Source organism: Echinops telfairi, unplaced genomic scaffold, assembly GCF_000313985.2.
Source record: "Echinops telfairi isolate 266 unplaced genomic scaffold, ASM31398v2 ScPeMD7_3;HRSCAF=10, whole genome shotgun sequence".
NCBI lineage: Eukaryota > Metazoa > Chordata > Mammalia > Afrosoricida > Tenrecidae > Echinops > Echinops telfairi.
The window spans coordinates 10,241,928-10,259,798 of NW_022103899.1; positions in this window are offsets into that span (position 1 = coordinate 10,241,928).

The following is a 17,871-nucleotide window of genomic DNA, read 5'->3' on the forward strand; positions in this document are numbered from 1 at the left end:
GAGGAAGATCTGGCAGCAGACTGGACTGGAAGGACTGCTAGTCTCTCACAACTCTCTCACGGCAGTGAGTTGAATTTAGCCATTTGTAGTGCTTTATAATTTAACTGTTTATTTCTTGTATTATATATTTGTATATGATTTAACAGTTCATTTCTTGTTATATATCTAATTATCTTTATAAATAAATTTATTGAATTATCAGCAATTTGGTTTTATCTCTCTAGAGAACCCTGTCTAACACACATCAGTTAAATATTATATTCTTTTGTTCACTGTGACCATAAATATTTAGAATTGGAATTCTTTAAATTCATTATGGATTATGATTTAAAGGAGCCTTACTGGCACAACAGTTAAGTATTTGGATGCTAATACAAACACTACGTTGCCAATTTGAACCCAGACAGCCAATGCACAGAAGAAAAGACTTGGTGACCTGCTTCAGTCAAGATTTATAGCCCAGGTAATTCTATGGGGAAGTTCTACTTTGTCATAGAGAATTGCTATGAGTCAGAATTGACTCATCAATTCACAACCTAGTAAATACAGATTTTTTTTTTATGCACAGATTTAAGATTCTGAGATTTAACAAGGATAAGTTCTTTTTATGATTAAAGGAATGCAAACGGTTAGCTCTATATTCAATCTCAGGTATGTTTATGGTTGTATTAATTTTTTTTAGGATTACTGTAACAAATTTATACAGCATCAGTAGCTAAAACCACAGAAATGTATTTTCCCACAGTTCTAGAGACTATAAAGCGGATATCAATGTATTAGCAGGACACTGTGCCAACTTGACTAGGCTATGATCCATAATTGTTTGGTCAGACACTAGCTGTAGCTGTGAAGTATGCACATGTGATTAGCATGTACATGAACAGACCTGAAGTAAAGCAGATTAAGTGTGAGTTGAAGTCCTCCAAGACTGCTTCAATTTTCAGTTTATTACCTGCTTGATTGGTGACAAAGGATGTGGGGCTTGCCAACCCTCAAATTCACATGAACTAATTTCTGTAAATGAAAAATACTTTGATTTTTCCCTCCCTCTTCTTCTCTCTCCCACAGAGACACTGCAAGCCAAAATAGGATTTTCCCATAGACTTTTCAAGGCTGTAACTGTATGGGCTTAGATAGAAGGTTGCTATGAGTCAGAATTGAGATGACAGCAGTGGGTAATAATTACAAATCTTAATAACCACTCTGCCATTAAGTTTCTTTTGTTTTCTCTTTCTCTATAATTCTATATCAGTCAATCAAACACATTAAAACTCCCTGTCATCGAGTTGATTCTTACTCATAGTGACCCTACAGAAGAGTGTCCTGTGCATTTCCAAGACTGAAATGCTTTACAGAAAAATGGAGAGCCTCTGTTTTCTCCAGTGGAGTGCCTGGTGGTTTCAAATTGCTGACCTTGTTGTAGCTGCCCAAAGCATAACTCATTATACCACCTGGGTTCTTGTCTTAGGATTCCTTAGTGAAATAGAACAGGTATTAGAGTAAATAAATAATATATATGAGTAAAAATATATGGAGAGATAGATTAATTCTGAGAATTCTAAAACAGCTGTACTCTGAAAGCTCCAAAGGAAAAATCTGTCTTAGACTCTTCCTATCCTTTGCTGTCTCCCAGCAACTGTCATTTCTTGGCTTGTAAGTACAGCACTCTAATTTTTGCCTTTGCATGCTTTTACTTATCTGTGCATCATCTTCTTTTCTTACAGTGATGCTAGTCATTGGGAGTATGGTCTACACTAAGCTACAAAGGCTTGTTTTACCTTTATTCATTATGCTAACAAAGATGAATTTTCCAAGAAGATACGGATTTTGGAAGGATGCTATTCAATTCACTAAAGAGTTCAAAGAAGATACTTATATCTGGCAATATGGCTATCATTTATAGACCAACTTTAAATTCTCTTAAAAAGTACAATAGATAGTTGAAATAATACTCACCCTGGAGCGGGGTGGGGGTGGGGGGTGGGGGGACAATAACAAAAATACACTACCGTAGAGTTATTATGTATTCACTACAGCCCAGTAGGTCAGAATAGAAATGAGCTATAGAGTTTCCAAGAATTAAATCTTTTCTAAAGCAAATTGCCCATTTTTATCCTATAGTACAATGGAACAACCCTTTGGCTAGCACCTTAGCTGGTTAACATGGAATTTTGACGTACATTTTTCTTATCTGGATTCTAGAAAATTAGAAATATTAAAAAGATTGAACCACTGAATCACTAAATTATAGCAACTTCTGTAGAAACCAACAGCTCTTATTTATCTACTATTAAACAGGATAATATAGATAAAGTTTTGTTTAATGTATTGCTGAAGCAATAAAAGCTTTATTGGAAATACTATTTTAATAACCTACTTGGGACAGAGCCATTGATTTCTAAGATAATTACATGTGTTTTATGAAAGGCTACCTGGTTGAGAATCTGCATCAGATACTCATACATTCAACCAATGTGAAAATTAAACATATAATCATCAAGTATTCTACTTATACTCTCTTTGCATTTAACAAAAATAACTATTTTCCTGTAAATTTTATTTCAGAATAGATGGATAGGGAAATACAGTACTCTCTTTGGAACAAAGATGAGTTATTGTGCTTACCATTAATAGTGAAGATTCACAGAGTTATAATGAGGCGTGTGCAAGTGAACTGTGGCTACAACAATCTCCAACGTGAGGTGCCCCAACCTACGAGCCACGTGCTCTGATCAGTTTCTGAGTTACCGCTGTCCTCTTTTTACTCACTTAGCTTTCTCAGTAGCTTTGTAATGGACACTCTATATTTAGTTACTTCTTTTAAAATCTAGTGCTTTCTGTTTTATTGATGTAAAGGATAGAGAGATAGTATCAAAAACATTTCAACCAGCATATTCTTCCATATGTATTTTAATTTCCATAGTATCTGAACCCAGTGAGTTTTTAAATATAGAATTTTTATGTAGGATGAAACATATAAACTTTCCATCTCAGAGCTCCCCCAAATCACAATGATTTTTCTGAGGGATAGGTATGACTACAGTCTACCACATGTCCTAGGGCTCTTCATAATGTGTTATCTCACCCTCCAGTCTGACTTCCTGCATGAAAAACAGCAGGCCCCCTATCTCCATCATACCAAACTACTTGCTTTCCTCAAGTATAATGTATGATGACATATAATCTATACCTTTGCAAAGAGATTCTTCCACATGATGTGTTCTCCCACTTCACTCTTAACTAATTATCCTTTTCTAATATGGAGATCAAAACTCAACTTCTCTAGAAGTTACCTCTTTTCAATGACTCTATAGAATTACACTTGTGTGTATGTATGTGTGTGTGTATATATATAATGTGTATGTGTGTGTGTATTTATATATATAACTAATTGTTGACTGGGTAGTCTACTATTTTGTAAGACACTAAGTTTTCTATGCTTTATAAGGTTTGTACTCCAGTTTTCAGTTTAGTATAAAGCACAGATTGGTCTTCAATAATAAAAAGTGGGAAGGCATAATTTCTGGTGTAAAATCCTAGCTCAGTCAACTTACTAGCTGTGCTACCTTAGTGAGTCACCTAAGCACTGATGCCTTCTAACCTTCTGCAATCAAGTTGATTCTGCCTCATAGTGAACAGATAGGACAGAGTACACCTGCCTTTTTGTGATTCTGAACTCTAAATTTACATGGGAGCAGCCAGTCGGACACTTCTGCTGAGTGACTGGTGGGTTTGGACTGCTGACCTTAAGGTAGCAGGCCCAACGTGTAACCCACAAAAGCTACCAAGGTTATATATCATGTTGAGGTGATAATAATATCAAACACAAAAGTTGTGTACATTTAATAAGTTGAAGTTCATAAAGACCATCGAATAGTTCCTGGCACTATTAAAAGCTTACCATGTATAAGTTACTATTTTCTGTTAGATGAAAGAGGTCCCTAAATGGCATGAATAGTTAAAGCACTAGACCAAAGTTGGTGTTTCGGATCCATTCAGAGACACTTCCAAAGGCAGGCTGATGCACTTGTTTCTGAAAGCCCACAGTCTTGCGGACCACAGGGAACAGCAGTTTTACTTTGAAGCGTTATCAGGTCACCCTGAAGTGAAATAGACTCAAGGAGTCACCGAGTACATATTTGTACTTGTAACAGGTAAATACAGAATTATTCTAGTTTGAAGGAAGACCTTTGACAGAGGATTAAATAGACTGTTTTCTTTTCATTGTTAGCTCTTTTTAAGTGGGAGTCAACACATGTATCATATCATTCCATAGTTCAGTCACCTCAAGCAGTATTGTATAATTGTTACCACAATCAGTTTTCAAACATTTTTTTTCTTTCTTGACTACCTGACATACTCTCTTTTATGCCACCCCCACCCCCCATTTTCCCTCCCCACCCCAAAAATCCTTATTCTACATGCTTTTCCTATAGTTTATCAATCCTGGGTTTCAGATACCAAAAAACAGAAAAATATATAACACAAATTCAAGATTGTGACCACCAATGATTGTTTTCCTATATAAAGCCAGGTCGGTAAATGAAGCTTAATCATTATTATTGGAAAGAAGTGTCAAATCTTCAAAATAGTAAATTCATTATTATAACCAGGTTCATAATGAGATATTACATGTAATTTTGAATAGTAAAAAATTGACCAGTAGAAAAATAGATAATATATTAGGCTGAATTGTCCACGAACATAACTTAGAATAACATTCCTTCTATTTTACTGTGTCATGGCCCGCGTGTGGCTGCCATGACACTTTGGATTTAGAATATTTCATGAACATCCAGAGGGTAGAATGTCACCTAATGAATCATTAATATTGCTTGTACAGCATGATTTTCCATTACCGTTTCTTCCTGAATGGCAACCTGACTTGACCTTAATGAGTTTTTGAGAACTAATAGAATCATTGCTCATCCAGCTGTACATATGATAATAAGGATAGATGTATATAGAACATTTCATCCATTTCATCAGCATTGGAATGAATCCATTTAGTGATAATCATTAAGATGATGATTATACCCAATCACACATGAACTCCATATAATTTCTTTATTTAATTGTCCCTTGCAAAATCTTTGAAATATATAGAATATTTTTTCACTATATATAGATTTATTAAGTATACTGTGAAGGGGCACAATATAAGTAAATTCAAGAAATAGGCTCTGGGATTCTGGAAAGAACTCATGGAAGATTTTATTGGAGAATGTTTTCTACAATAGCTGTAGAGTAACAGTGGCAAACAGAATAGAAAAGTAACTAACTTTGATGCATCTGTTCAAAGGGGTCAGCTAGCCCCTCCAGTGCTGTCATTAGACAGTCTTAAACTGAAATGGCCTTTCATCAATGTCCTGAATTAAATGGAAGAAGCAAGAATCTCTCCAACTTATTGTTGGATGAGGCCATTGTCTTTGGGAAAATCTTGAAGAAGAATCAATGTTGAACATTTGCAGCCAAGACTACTGGCAGTTAGGGAAGCAGCGGGGAGGATGTGGGTAGTATACCATGATATTTCTACAACGTTGAACCTCAAAAGTATAATCATGGTATCTTTTGGAATGTTCCAAATCAAACCAAAAGGAGAGAGTGCATAATACTTTTTAGTGCAAGGTGCCTGTAATAAGGGAAATTGTGGGAAATACATAAAAGGCTTAAACCCAATTTAGGTAAATAATAGAATATTTCTTTAGCTTTGGAGTTTGTCTGCACTAGCCATCTGCAGCAATATTTTATTCTCAGCAATAATAAGAATGACAATGGCTACAAATTATTTTTAGCACCATAAGAAAAAATCTTTCATACTGAGAAAGTACTATAGTGATTCATTCAAATAAAATTTAAGTATAAGAATGATTGTGATAATTTATAAATGTTATTTTCAAACACACATCAATAGTCTTGCAATACTTTATTTTGCTAACTTTATAGAACATGTTTTTCTGTCTTTTTTAAGGTATTAAAATATATTTAAAGAACTAAAATTGCTATTTTGTAAGTGATCGCTTTAAAGGATTGATGAATCTGTGTTTGTGGAGTACTTTCATGTGATCACCATTACAAAAAAGTTAAGTGGGTTAATTGACCATATCAAATAAAGTGTATCCAAAAAGGAAAAATGATCATATGAAATGTGCATTGTTGCAAATGTTCTTTCTAAATCATAGTTATATATATATGTATATAATACATATACATATATACACACATATATATTAGAGTAATTAATATATCTATATTAGAGTAATTGGATTGGAAAATGTGAAGAGGTAATAAATCAACAGTTTTAGTTCATAATAACTGACCCATGAGGAAGGAGCCCTGATGGTTTAGTGGTTACATGTTATCAAAAATCAACAGCTCAAAACCATCAACCATTCCATGGAAGAAAGATGAGGCTCTCTACTCGAGTAAAGAGTGAGAGTCTTGGAAACCCACAGGGACATTTCTGCCTTGTCCTTTAAGATCACTAAGTCAGAATGGCTGATGGCAGTCCGTTTGGTTTGGTTTGGATATACGAGTATAGGGACTTGATTTTCGCCTGATGGGACTAAATAAAATACTTATAAAATATGGGGTGAAAAGAATATGTGGATCATTGTAAATTTCCTCATATGATATTAATGTTTTAGGTTCAGTGCACACTGTACATGCACCTTAAGCTTTCTCAGTATGATACATACCAAAAGGGGCGACAGAGGATGTTGTAAGATTTGGAAATAATAATCTATAACTTATCAAGGGTTCATGAGAGAGGTCGGGCAGGGGAGGGAGGGGGAAGAAATGGGGAGCTGATATCGGGCTCAAGTGGGAAGAGAATGCTTTGAAAATGATGATGGCGGCATATGTGCAAATGTGCTTGACACAATGAATGAACATATGGATTGTGATAAGAGGGGTAAGAGCCCTCAAAAAAAGTATTAAAACATTTTGGAAACAGAATTTCACTCACATGTTATGCTATGACAATTATGTTCATGGTGATGATGACGATGATGACGACGATGTCTTTGTCCAAATTATTTTGCTGATTTTGTGGGTTAAACATCTGAGAATTTGACTAAAATAGAAAACCAACTGGCAATGCAATGTTCATTATCCATTCTCACTTTCTTTTCTGCTGCAAATACTTTTACTCATAGCGGCAATACAAGTCATAGTTTCCCTTTATCCAAAATAATACAAATTTTATTTTTATGAATATAAAATCATTATTTAAAATATTATTAAGAGCAATGAAATGTAAAATAATATACTTAATACTGCACTTTATAGTTGATGATTATGCTATAAATATTTTAAATTTGTATTTTCTTCTTTACTTATTATATGTATATGTTGAATCTATTAAGTCATTAAAGCAGTGCTTTCTCTTGTAATTTGTTAGCATTTCTTTTTAATTTCAAGGTGTTTATAGTATTGATTAGAATTTCTTCTTTAAAATGTTATACTTTGAAACAATATAAGAAACGTGAAATTTGTTATTCTAACCATTCTAAGTGTGCAACTCAGGGGCATTAATTGTACTCACAAAATTGTTCAGTCATTGCTAATGATTTCTAAATCATTTGTATCTCCCATACAGCAACTCTGTACCTGTTAGCCAATAATTCTTCCTCTTTCCTTCACTCAGACCCTGTTAATCCGTAATCTGCTCTCTGACTCAATGCATCTGCCTGTTATAGCTCGTATCACCGAGAATGTGTTTTAGAGTTTATCCAAGTTGCAACAAGCACAAAAATATCATTCACTTATATGAATGAAAAACCTTCCACTGCATGTTGTTGTGGATTGAATTGTGTCCTCCACATATGTGTCCAGCTGTCAGACCATGGTTCCCAGTGGTTTTGTAGTCATGTAGCCATGTAACTTGGTAAATACTGGTTGAAGTAGTTAGTTTATTGTGCCAACGTGGCCCATAAACACATGTGGGATTAATTGAAGGGTGGAGAGATAAATGGCTCGGTGAGCCTGCCCTTTCTAGTTCTCAGGTTTCTTGCTTTTTAAGGGTCGCACAGGGTGCAGCTGCCTTAGCAATTCCCTGCTTCAGCTTGCAAGGCTAACTTCCTGCAAGACATCCCCAAGGAGAAGCCACATGGACCTACCCCGATGCAGCCCTGGGTGCTGGAGCACCCGTGTGGAGACCCCTGCCAGCGCTGAGATGCTTACATGCTCACTGACTTGGCTTTCCTCCTGCAGTCAGCATCTTTATGTCTGCTTTGTGAGATGGAGGAGGACTTTGTGGACTGGTGTTGGACATATGGGTTAATGGGTCAATGTTGGACTTGTGGGCTTGGGCAGCACTGTTTTCTTGATGCACACTTAACCTTTATATAAAACTTTCTCTTTTACATGCGTTTCTGTGGATTTGCTTCTCTAAAGTACCCAGAATAACACTGGTACAACGATTTGACAATTAGGCAATCATGTAGTCTTCCAGCCAGAAATGACTCAATTTAAGTATATTCAATTTCAGATTTTATAAGTCTGATCTCTGTGTATTAAACTGAAGCTGAAAGAATTTCTATCTTAAACTGAGAGAACTGAAGAAAAACATGCAGGTCTTGAGTTGCAATATTGGGAGATTCTATGAGCAAAAGTAATTAATGATACAGTAAGCATCAAAAGAAGAGGGAAACGTACACAGTAACTCTACCTCAGAGAACTAGTTAGCATTCAACCATTTGAAGACGAGGCGTATGACTAAGAAGCAGTGTTACTGCAAGAAGTAATCCAAGCTTCACCGAAGGCATTATCCAGGACCAAATTTCCAGGAATTGATGGAATATTAATTGAAATGCTTCAAAAAGCTGATGAAGCCCTGGATGCATTCACTCATCTATGCCAATAAATTTGGAAGACACCCACATTTGTATGCAAAGAAGTGACCCAAGAGAAGGTGCAAATTATAAACAGTATCATTGATATCACATACAATTAAATTTTGTTGAAGATCATCCATCAATGGTTATAGCAGAAGAGTGACAGTATGCAGCCAGACATTCAGACCTGATTCAGAAGAGGATGTTTAACAAAGGATATGATTGCTGGTGTCAGAGGGATTTGGGCGGAGAGCATTGAATAGCAGAAAGATGTTGACTTGTGTTTAATTGACTATGCCAAGGAATTTGACTCTGTGGACCCTAAAACACTATGGATTGCCTAGAGAAAAATGGGAATTCTGTAACACTTCATTGTGCTCATGCTGAACCAGTACATGGATTAAGAGGCAGTTGTGCAAACTGAACAAGGGAATACCCAATGGTTTATAATTAGGAAAGTTAAGTATGTTAGACTGGGTTTACTAGAGTAACAAATTCAGAGACTTTCATATATGTGTAAGAGAGATCTTTATACTAAAGAGCAATTGTATACTGAGAAAAGATCCCAGCCCATTCCAGATCAAATCCATAAGTCTGATATTAGCCCATATGTCTGATACTTGTTCCATGAATTCCTCTTTAGACTCATGTTGCCACTCACAATGATTCTGAATGCAGGAAGATCACAGAACAGTGGGTGAAAACTCTTATGGAAGCAATGGTGGTGCAAGCATCACAGGGCTGTCTACGGCTTGAGCAACATCCACAGGTTTCTACCGCTTGGCTCACTTAGGTCTCGGTGTAGCTCCACAGGAAGATAAAGATAAGGTAGAGAGAGACTGTGGTCCATCTCCAGGAAGAAAGAGAGGAAGTTTCCAGAATCCTCATGAGAAGGTCATGTCCACCAGGAGGCATCATCAGCCTGTGGTCTGGTTGATAAGCTAAGCTCCACCTTTTCACTCTATTTATCGTGTTGACGTGACATTATGTAACTACCACAGGTCAAGGTTGCAGCCTCTTGCCATATTTATTCAACCTGTTTGCTGAGCAAATAATCAGAGTAGTTGGATTCTATGATCAGGCATCAGGATTGGAGAAAGGTTTATTAACAACTAGCTATATACAGATGACACAATGGTCCTTGTTGAAAGTGAGGAGGACTTGAAGCACCTGCTGATGAAGATCAAGGGTTGCAGCTTTCAGTATGGATTACAACTCAATTTAAGAAAGGCCAAAATCCTCACAATTAAAGGATTGGATAACAACATGATAAATGGAGAAAAGCTTGATGTTGTCAAGGATTTTGTCTTGCTTGGATCCACAATAAATTCTTATGGAAGCAGCAGTCAAGAGATCAAATGATACATTGCGTTGGGTAATTCTGTTCTACATGACCTCTTTATAAAGTGTTGAAAAGCAAGGAGGTTAATTTAAGAACAAAGGTGAACAGAAACAAGCCATGCTATTTTTAATTGCCTCATATGCATGCGAAAGTTGAACTTGAATAATGATCAAAGAAAAATCGATGCATTTGAATTGTATTGCCAGAGAAGATTATTGGAATTACCATGAACTGCTAAGAGGACAAATTAATTTCTCTTCAAAGTACAGATAGAATGCTTCATCGTGATTTACTACATCTCTCGTACTTTGCACATCTTATCAGAAGAAACCAGTCTGTGAGCAAGAACAGTATGCTTGGTAAAGTAGGAGGGCAGAGAAAGAAAAGAAGACTTTGAGCAAGATGGACTGACACAGTGACTGTGACAACAGAATCGAACATAACAACGATTGTAAGGATGTGGCGGGACGAGGCAGTGTTTCGTTCTGTTGTAGAAAGGATTGCTATGAGTGCAAACTCACTCAATCACACAGAATAGTCACAACATACGTAAATAAAGTAGAAGTCGATGACGCGACGATGATTAGGTTATGTTGTTATGTCATTGAGAAAGAATTCGAATAACATACAACACTCTTACTTAGGCCAGTCTCTAATCTGATGTAAGATGTAAGGGGCGTTTCCCTAGGGTGTAGCCTGCGTGACATTTTATTGTAGACAAAAGGATATAGAAGGAAGAGGAGAGGGAGGAGTTCACTACCACCAAGAAATTAGACCCAGGAGCAGAGTGACTCCTTTGGACTCAGGGTCCTTTCACTTAGAACCTCCCCCAGCTATGGAATATTGATGTGAAGACACATGAAAATATGTAAGGAATGATGGGCCAACAGATATTGAAAGGAGACAAGAACCTTTGCAGCATCAACAGAGAAATAAAGACCTCCTTGGAGTCAATGTTCTGAAATCAGACTTCTAGTTTCCTAAATCTTGAGAAAGTAGATGTATGTTTCTTAAAGCCATCCCCTTGTAGTACATCTCTTATAATAGCACTAGATAATTAATACATGTGTCTGTACCATAGTGTAGTTATCCACTTACCTGTTGATAGGCATTTGGGTTATTTCTACATTTTGACTGTTGTAAATCAGGATGCAATGAGCATTGGTATACTAGCATCTATTCAAGCTCCCAATTTCACTTCGTTGGGGATACAACCAGCAGCGGAGTCACCATGTGACATGGAAGGAGCCCCAGTGGTGTAGTGGGCTGTATATTGAGCTGCCAACCTCATGCTCTCTTCAAACTCAGCTGCTGCTCCACTGGAACAACATCACTATCTGCTCCTGAAAAGGTACAAAGTATCAGAAAGCCAAAGAGGCCATTCTACTTTGTCCTGTAGGGTCAACTCAATGGTATCAAGATTTGTTTGCTTTTCTAACGACAATTCTGGGAATCCTAGTGACTAAGTGGTTGAGCACTTGGTGACTAAACAAATGGCAAATGCTACAAGTCTTACAAACCAATACAAAGAGAAAGCGGTGGCACTTCTTTTTCTTAAAGATGACGTACAGACTTGGAAGTCCCAAGGAGTCCCCATGAGTCAGAATGAACGTGATGGCAATGGGTTCTGTTTGATTGATATGACAGTTGTAGGTTTAACATTTGAAAAAACTGCCAAACTGTTTCCCAAAGTACCTGTAGCGTTTTACAATCCTAACAGCAATTGAGAAGGATTCCAAATTTTATACATACATGCTGGTTCATTTACACTGTTTTCTGATATGGAACCCCCAATGGTTGTAAAGTTGTATTGCATTGTGACTTTGACTTAGCCTTAAAATATTGTATCTTTATTGTAAGCATGGGTCTTTCTGTTTTCCTTGAGTTTGTTTGAATTTCCCCAATAAGCTGTCTTTATTCAACCCATCTTGGTGAAGCATAGTAAGTAGTTGTGTTAAACTCTTATAATGTCTCACAATTCAGGTTTTGTATGTCTTTTTGGGTCAATATTTTTAATGTATACCTGTCAGTAATTATTTTTAACAGGGTCCTATATCTGAGAAGATGATAAGTCTGTCACATCTGCACTGGTTTTAGTCATCTGTGTCGAACATACATTATGCAGTCCTTAGACAAAGGGTGGTGGTGATATTGTAAAAAAGAAACACTTAATCACCATTACTCTAGTTTTCTCATTTTAGTCATTTCACTCTCATTTGTAGAAAGTCTTCAGGAAAAAATATGAAAGTGGCCCTTTTCTGTTTCCCTATAGGCTAGGGGATTTTTGCTACTTTAATATTTAGTGTATTATAGGATTAGTAAGAGAGATGACTTAAGCAAATCGGCTGTGAAAACCACATTGGTAATCTTGGCAATACTGGTAATTTATTTAATTAATTAAATATAATTAATATATTTAATTACTTTTAAAATATAAAACATAATCAAATTCAAGTTATATAATACTTCCCAATTGCACTATGAAATGTTCCATATTACTCATTTAACTGATTTGGTTAAATACTTATTGATTGACTACTTTGAAAGGAAAACCTAACACTTTAGAACTGTCTTGAAATTAGAAAAATATTCTAAGATATCCTAAGGAATGAAGGTAAAAACTGACTGTGGGTCAACAACTAGTTCTGAATTTTATCTTAGGAATTGTTCCATCTCAGTTTCTGTATTATGAAGATAATTGGCCCATTTCTAACATTCTGTACTTCTAGGACTTCTCTCTCCTCTCAATAATGTCTCCTAAAGCTTTAGTCTATTTTGGATACTAAGTCATTCGTGATAAAAATAAATAATATCTTTCTGATCAGCTGTCCAATGATTTCCCGGTTCTGTTATAGATGATAGGTATATAATTTCATGTATTGCAGTTTAAATCCATATTTTGAAACCATTCATTTGGCATTAACTTTAAAAATTCCCAAATAAAAGTCATTACCTCTACTTCATATCGATATTTTTTCATTCTAAGTATGCATGAGTTTCTAAAGAATACAAAGGTCACTTGTACTCAACGCCTTTAACTTAAAATCCATTGCTGCCGAGTCACTTTGACTAATAGTGACCCTAAGAATGCCCTAGCACTGCCCTGTAGTTTGTCCCAGGCTCTAGTCTCCATGGAAGCAGACTGCCACATCTTCATCCCGTAGAGTGCCTAGTGAGTTCACCTTGCCAACCTTTCACTTAGCTTCTGACCTCTTTCCCTCTGTACCATTAGGGCTCCTTCCCTGTAATTTACCATGACTGGACTGTATGCATCCCTTTAGCTCTTATTTTATCTTTAAGTGGTTTTTTATTAGGATGAGGTCTCAGAGTTTCTAATTCAGATGTCAGAGGTTGGCAGCAATATCAATAAGAAGCCATCAGCAGGGTCCTTATTTCTAATTCTCATCCTGACATGTTACAAAAATAAGCATGATAATTTTATGACTTCTTTTTCTGCCTAAAATGTAACTACATTAATCTGAAAGACAGCTGATTTTTCAAGGTCAAAAGTGCTTAGTTACAAATTGATGAGCTATTATGCGTGTCTGTGGTTTTCGTGATGGCACTGTATTAATAATATGCGTGCAGAACGGGCCATAAAAATTCCATTTAAAGGTATTAAAGGATACTAGGACATTTAATCAGGTTAAACTTCCTGTCAGTCGGCTCCAGGCACGTTGTTGTTAAGTCCGTGATTAACAAAGTGTGTGGAATATAAAGATGCCTGCCTGTTACATGAATTCAAATATCACTGGAATGACCTTTCTTCTTTTCGTTTTTTTTGTTGGTGTTTTGTTTTATTATTTTGCAACAGACAGATGATTCAACTGAAATGCTTTGAAATGATATTCCTGTTTTAAATAACGCCTACTGTCTCCCAGTCGAGATTGTTTTGATTTCGAAATCGGTAGATATTATACTTGTAAAGGTGCTGACATTCTTTCTTGGCAGGAAAAAAGCACTCAGTGATGAAACGTTTTTAAATTATGAATCACATTGTAAGCCTGCTTCTGTGATTTATAAAAGCTATCGCACCTGGTGTGCGCTATGCTGGAGGAAGATTAAATGAGAGAAGGCTACGGAAGGTATTTTTCTGATAGCCTTGTACAGCATGCTTCATAAGTGCAAGTCCATGGGAATATTATTTAAGATACAGAACATAGTGTAATAAAAATGACACCTAATTAGTTTGCATGAGTATGTGCATATTATAAACCGAAGTCCTATTTTTCAGCAAAATAAAATAATGAAACCACTTAATCTGTGAAAGTCTTCTGGTTATTTTGTAGGTAGTTATAAAAAGGAAAATTACAGAACATTTAAAAAAATTATATTCATTTTCATTTTTTATGATGGAATATAACACATACAAATAAAGACATAGGATTTGTAGTTGTGCAGTCCATTGCGTCAGAACAGCGCAAGTACCCTAGCAATGCACCCCCACCTGCCCCGTGTAATGGGTTCTTTCTCCGTTTTCTTCCCACCCTCACTTCTTTTCAACCTCCCTTCCTACCTCAGCTTCATCAGCGTCTTCGGAGCTTTTACTTTGTTGTGAAAACCATTTTTTCTTGGCAGTAATGATGTTATGTATTATATATATTGATGAAATTAACTAACTTGGCTGAGCAAATATCCTCCAATTTGTCGATGTTCAGGTACCATGGGGTGTCTGACAGGCTCACGTTGTCTTTAAAGATGCATACTATATCATGGTGTATATGCACCAGAATTTGTTTATCCACTCCTCCAAGGATAGCATTTTTTATTGTTTCAATCTTTTTACTATTATAGAAATTCCTGCATTAAACATGGATGTGCATTTATTGATTCATTTGTTGTTCTTTATTTCTTTAGGGTATTCACCATTAGAGTGATTGTAGGATCATGTGATACTTGTATTTGCATTTGTTTACGAAAGCGCCATACTGTTTTTCATAGTAGTTGTACAATTCTGCAATCCCACCCGCAATGTATGAGTGTTCCAACCTCTCCATATCCACTACAGCATTTATGTCCTGTTGTTTTGTTTTGTTTTTATCTTGCTAAGAGTGTCTGTGTGGGTGGTATCTCATTAGCATTTTAACTGTGTTTCTCTTATGGCTGGAGAACACAAGCATTTCTTCATGTGATTGTTGGACATCTGAGTGACATTTTTAGTAAATCTTCTATTTGTGTCTTGTGCCTATATTTTATTATGGTATTTGTGCTTTCATTTTTTTTTAAATTAAGGGTACAGTTTCTTATTGCTTTTGAAATCAGGTGTTTATCTGATATATCAATACTAAGTATTTCTTCTCAATCCACGAGCTCTCTTTTCTATTATTTTGGAATTCTAGAGCACTCTACTGTGCTCATGATGAACTTGTACATGGGTTAAGAAGCAGTTGTGGCAACATAACAAGGGAATACTGAAACTTATTCAAACTGTGTGCTAAGGAAATCATCAGAAAGTCTGGGTTATATGAAGAAGAATGAGGCACCAGGATTGGAGGAAGCTTTATTGATAACCTATGAGATGTAGATGACACAATCTTGCTCACTGAAAGTGAGGAGGTATGGAAACACTTTCTGATGAAGATCGAGGATTATAGCCTTCAGTATGGACTATGACTCTGTAAAGAAGATCAAAGTCTTCACTACTGGACCAGTAGGTTACAACATAATGAATGGCAAAGAGGTCGAAGTTGTTAAGGATTTTTTCTTGCTTGGATACACAATCAATATTCATAGAAGCTGCAACCAAGAGATCAAAAGGCTCATTGCATTAGGTAAATCTGCAGCACAAGATTTCTGTAGAGTACTGAAGAACAAGAATGGTACTTTGAAAACTAGGATGTGCCTGATCAAAGCCATGATATTCTCCATTGCATCGTATGCATGTGAATGATGGATATTGAATAAGGAAGACCGTAGAAGCATCTGTGCACTTGAATGTGGTGCTGGGGAAGAACATTGAAAGCACCATGGACGGCTAACAGGACAAAATTATCTGTGTGGAAGACGTAAGGGCAGAGTGCCCTGCTCCTTAGAGACAAGGATGGCAAGACTTAGTCTTACATTCCATGGACATATTGTCAGGAGAGACCAGTCCCTGGAGGATATCATATTTCATAAAGTAGAGGGGCAGCAAAAAAGAGGAAGGCCTTCAAGGAGATGCATCAGTGGGCTTGGGCATAGGACCAATTGTGAGGATGGCACAGGACTGGGCAGTGTTTCATTCAGTTGTGCATTGGGTTGCTATGGGTCAGAGCTGAATCAATGGCACCTTACAACTTCTACGTTTGTGTGTGTGTGTGTGTGTGTGTGTGTATATGTATGTATGTATGATTATTTACAGAGTTGTAGAAGCAAACAAGTTACTTGTCTGGGCAAGTTTCAGGTGCAGAAGGAAATGAATACAATGTTGCCAGGTCACATATCAGTTGACTGATGACTCCTGGGGTAGACAAGCCAATGGCTCAAGTCCAAAGTTAATGAGCTTATGCTAGAGCTATACCCAGCAAAACTCAAGAAAATTTTCTACAGGACCTTTTTGTATTGGAAGCAGGTCATACCTCTAAAAGAAATTTTCTTTTAATTGACTGGCTGTACATTGCAGCTCTCATTACAAAGCTGATTACATTATATTAAATCCACAATCTGAGAAAATATCCTTTCAGTTCACTGCATACGGAAACTTGAGTGAGTATGGTGCATTCCACTTTAATATTCTTTTTTTTTCATCATTATTTGGGGATCATACAACTCTTATCACAATCCATATAACGTCAATTTGTAAAGCACATTTGTACATTCATTGCCCTCATCATTCTCAAAACATTTGCCCTCCACTTAAGCCCCTGGCATCGTCTCCTCAATTTTTCCCCTCCCTCCCCGTTCCCCTTTCCCTCATGAACCCTTGATAATTCATAAATTATTATTTTGTCATATCTTGCCCTGTTTGACGCCTCCCTTCACCCACTTTTCTGTTGTCTGTCCCCCAGGGAGGTGGTCACATGTACATCCTTGTAATCGGTTCCCCCTTTCCAACCCACCCTCCCTTTACCCTCCTAGTATCACCACTCACACCACTGGTCCTGAACGGATCATCTGCCCTGGATTCCCTGTTTTTCCAGTTCCTATCTGTACCAGTTTACATCCTCTGGTCTAGCCAGACTTGCAAGATAGAATTGGGATCATGATAGCGGGGGGAGGGGGGAAGGAAGCATTTAGAAACTAGATAAAAGTTGTATTTTTCATTGTTGCTACATCGCACCCTGACTGCCTCATCTCCTCCCTGAGACCCTTCTGTAAGGGGATGTCCAGTACAAATGGGCTTTAGGTCTCCACTCCGCACTCCCCCCTCATTCACTATGGTAAGATCTTTTGTTCTGATGATGTCTGATACCTGATCCCTTTGACACCTCGTGATCATGCAAGCTGGTGCGCTTCTTCCATGTGGGCTTTGTTGCTTCTGAGCTAGATGGCTGCTTGTTTACCTTCAAGCCTTTCAGACCCCAGATGCTATATCTTTTGATAGCCAGGCACCATCAGCTTTCTTCGCCACATTTGCTTATGCACCCATTTGTCTTCAATGATTGTAACTGGGAGGTGAGCACACAATGATATGTTTTTTTGTTCTTTGATGCCTGATAACTGATCCGTTTGGCACCTCATGATCACACAGGCTGGTGTGCTTCTTCCATGTGG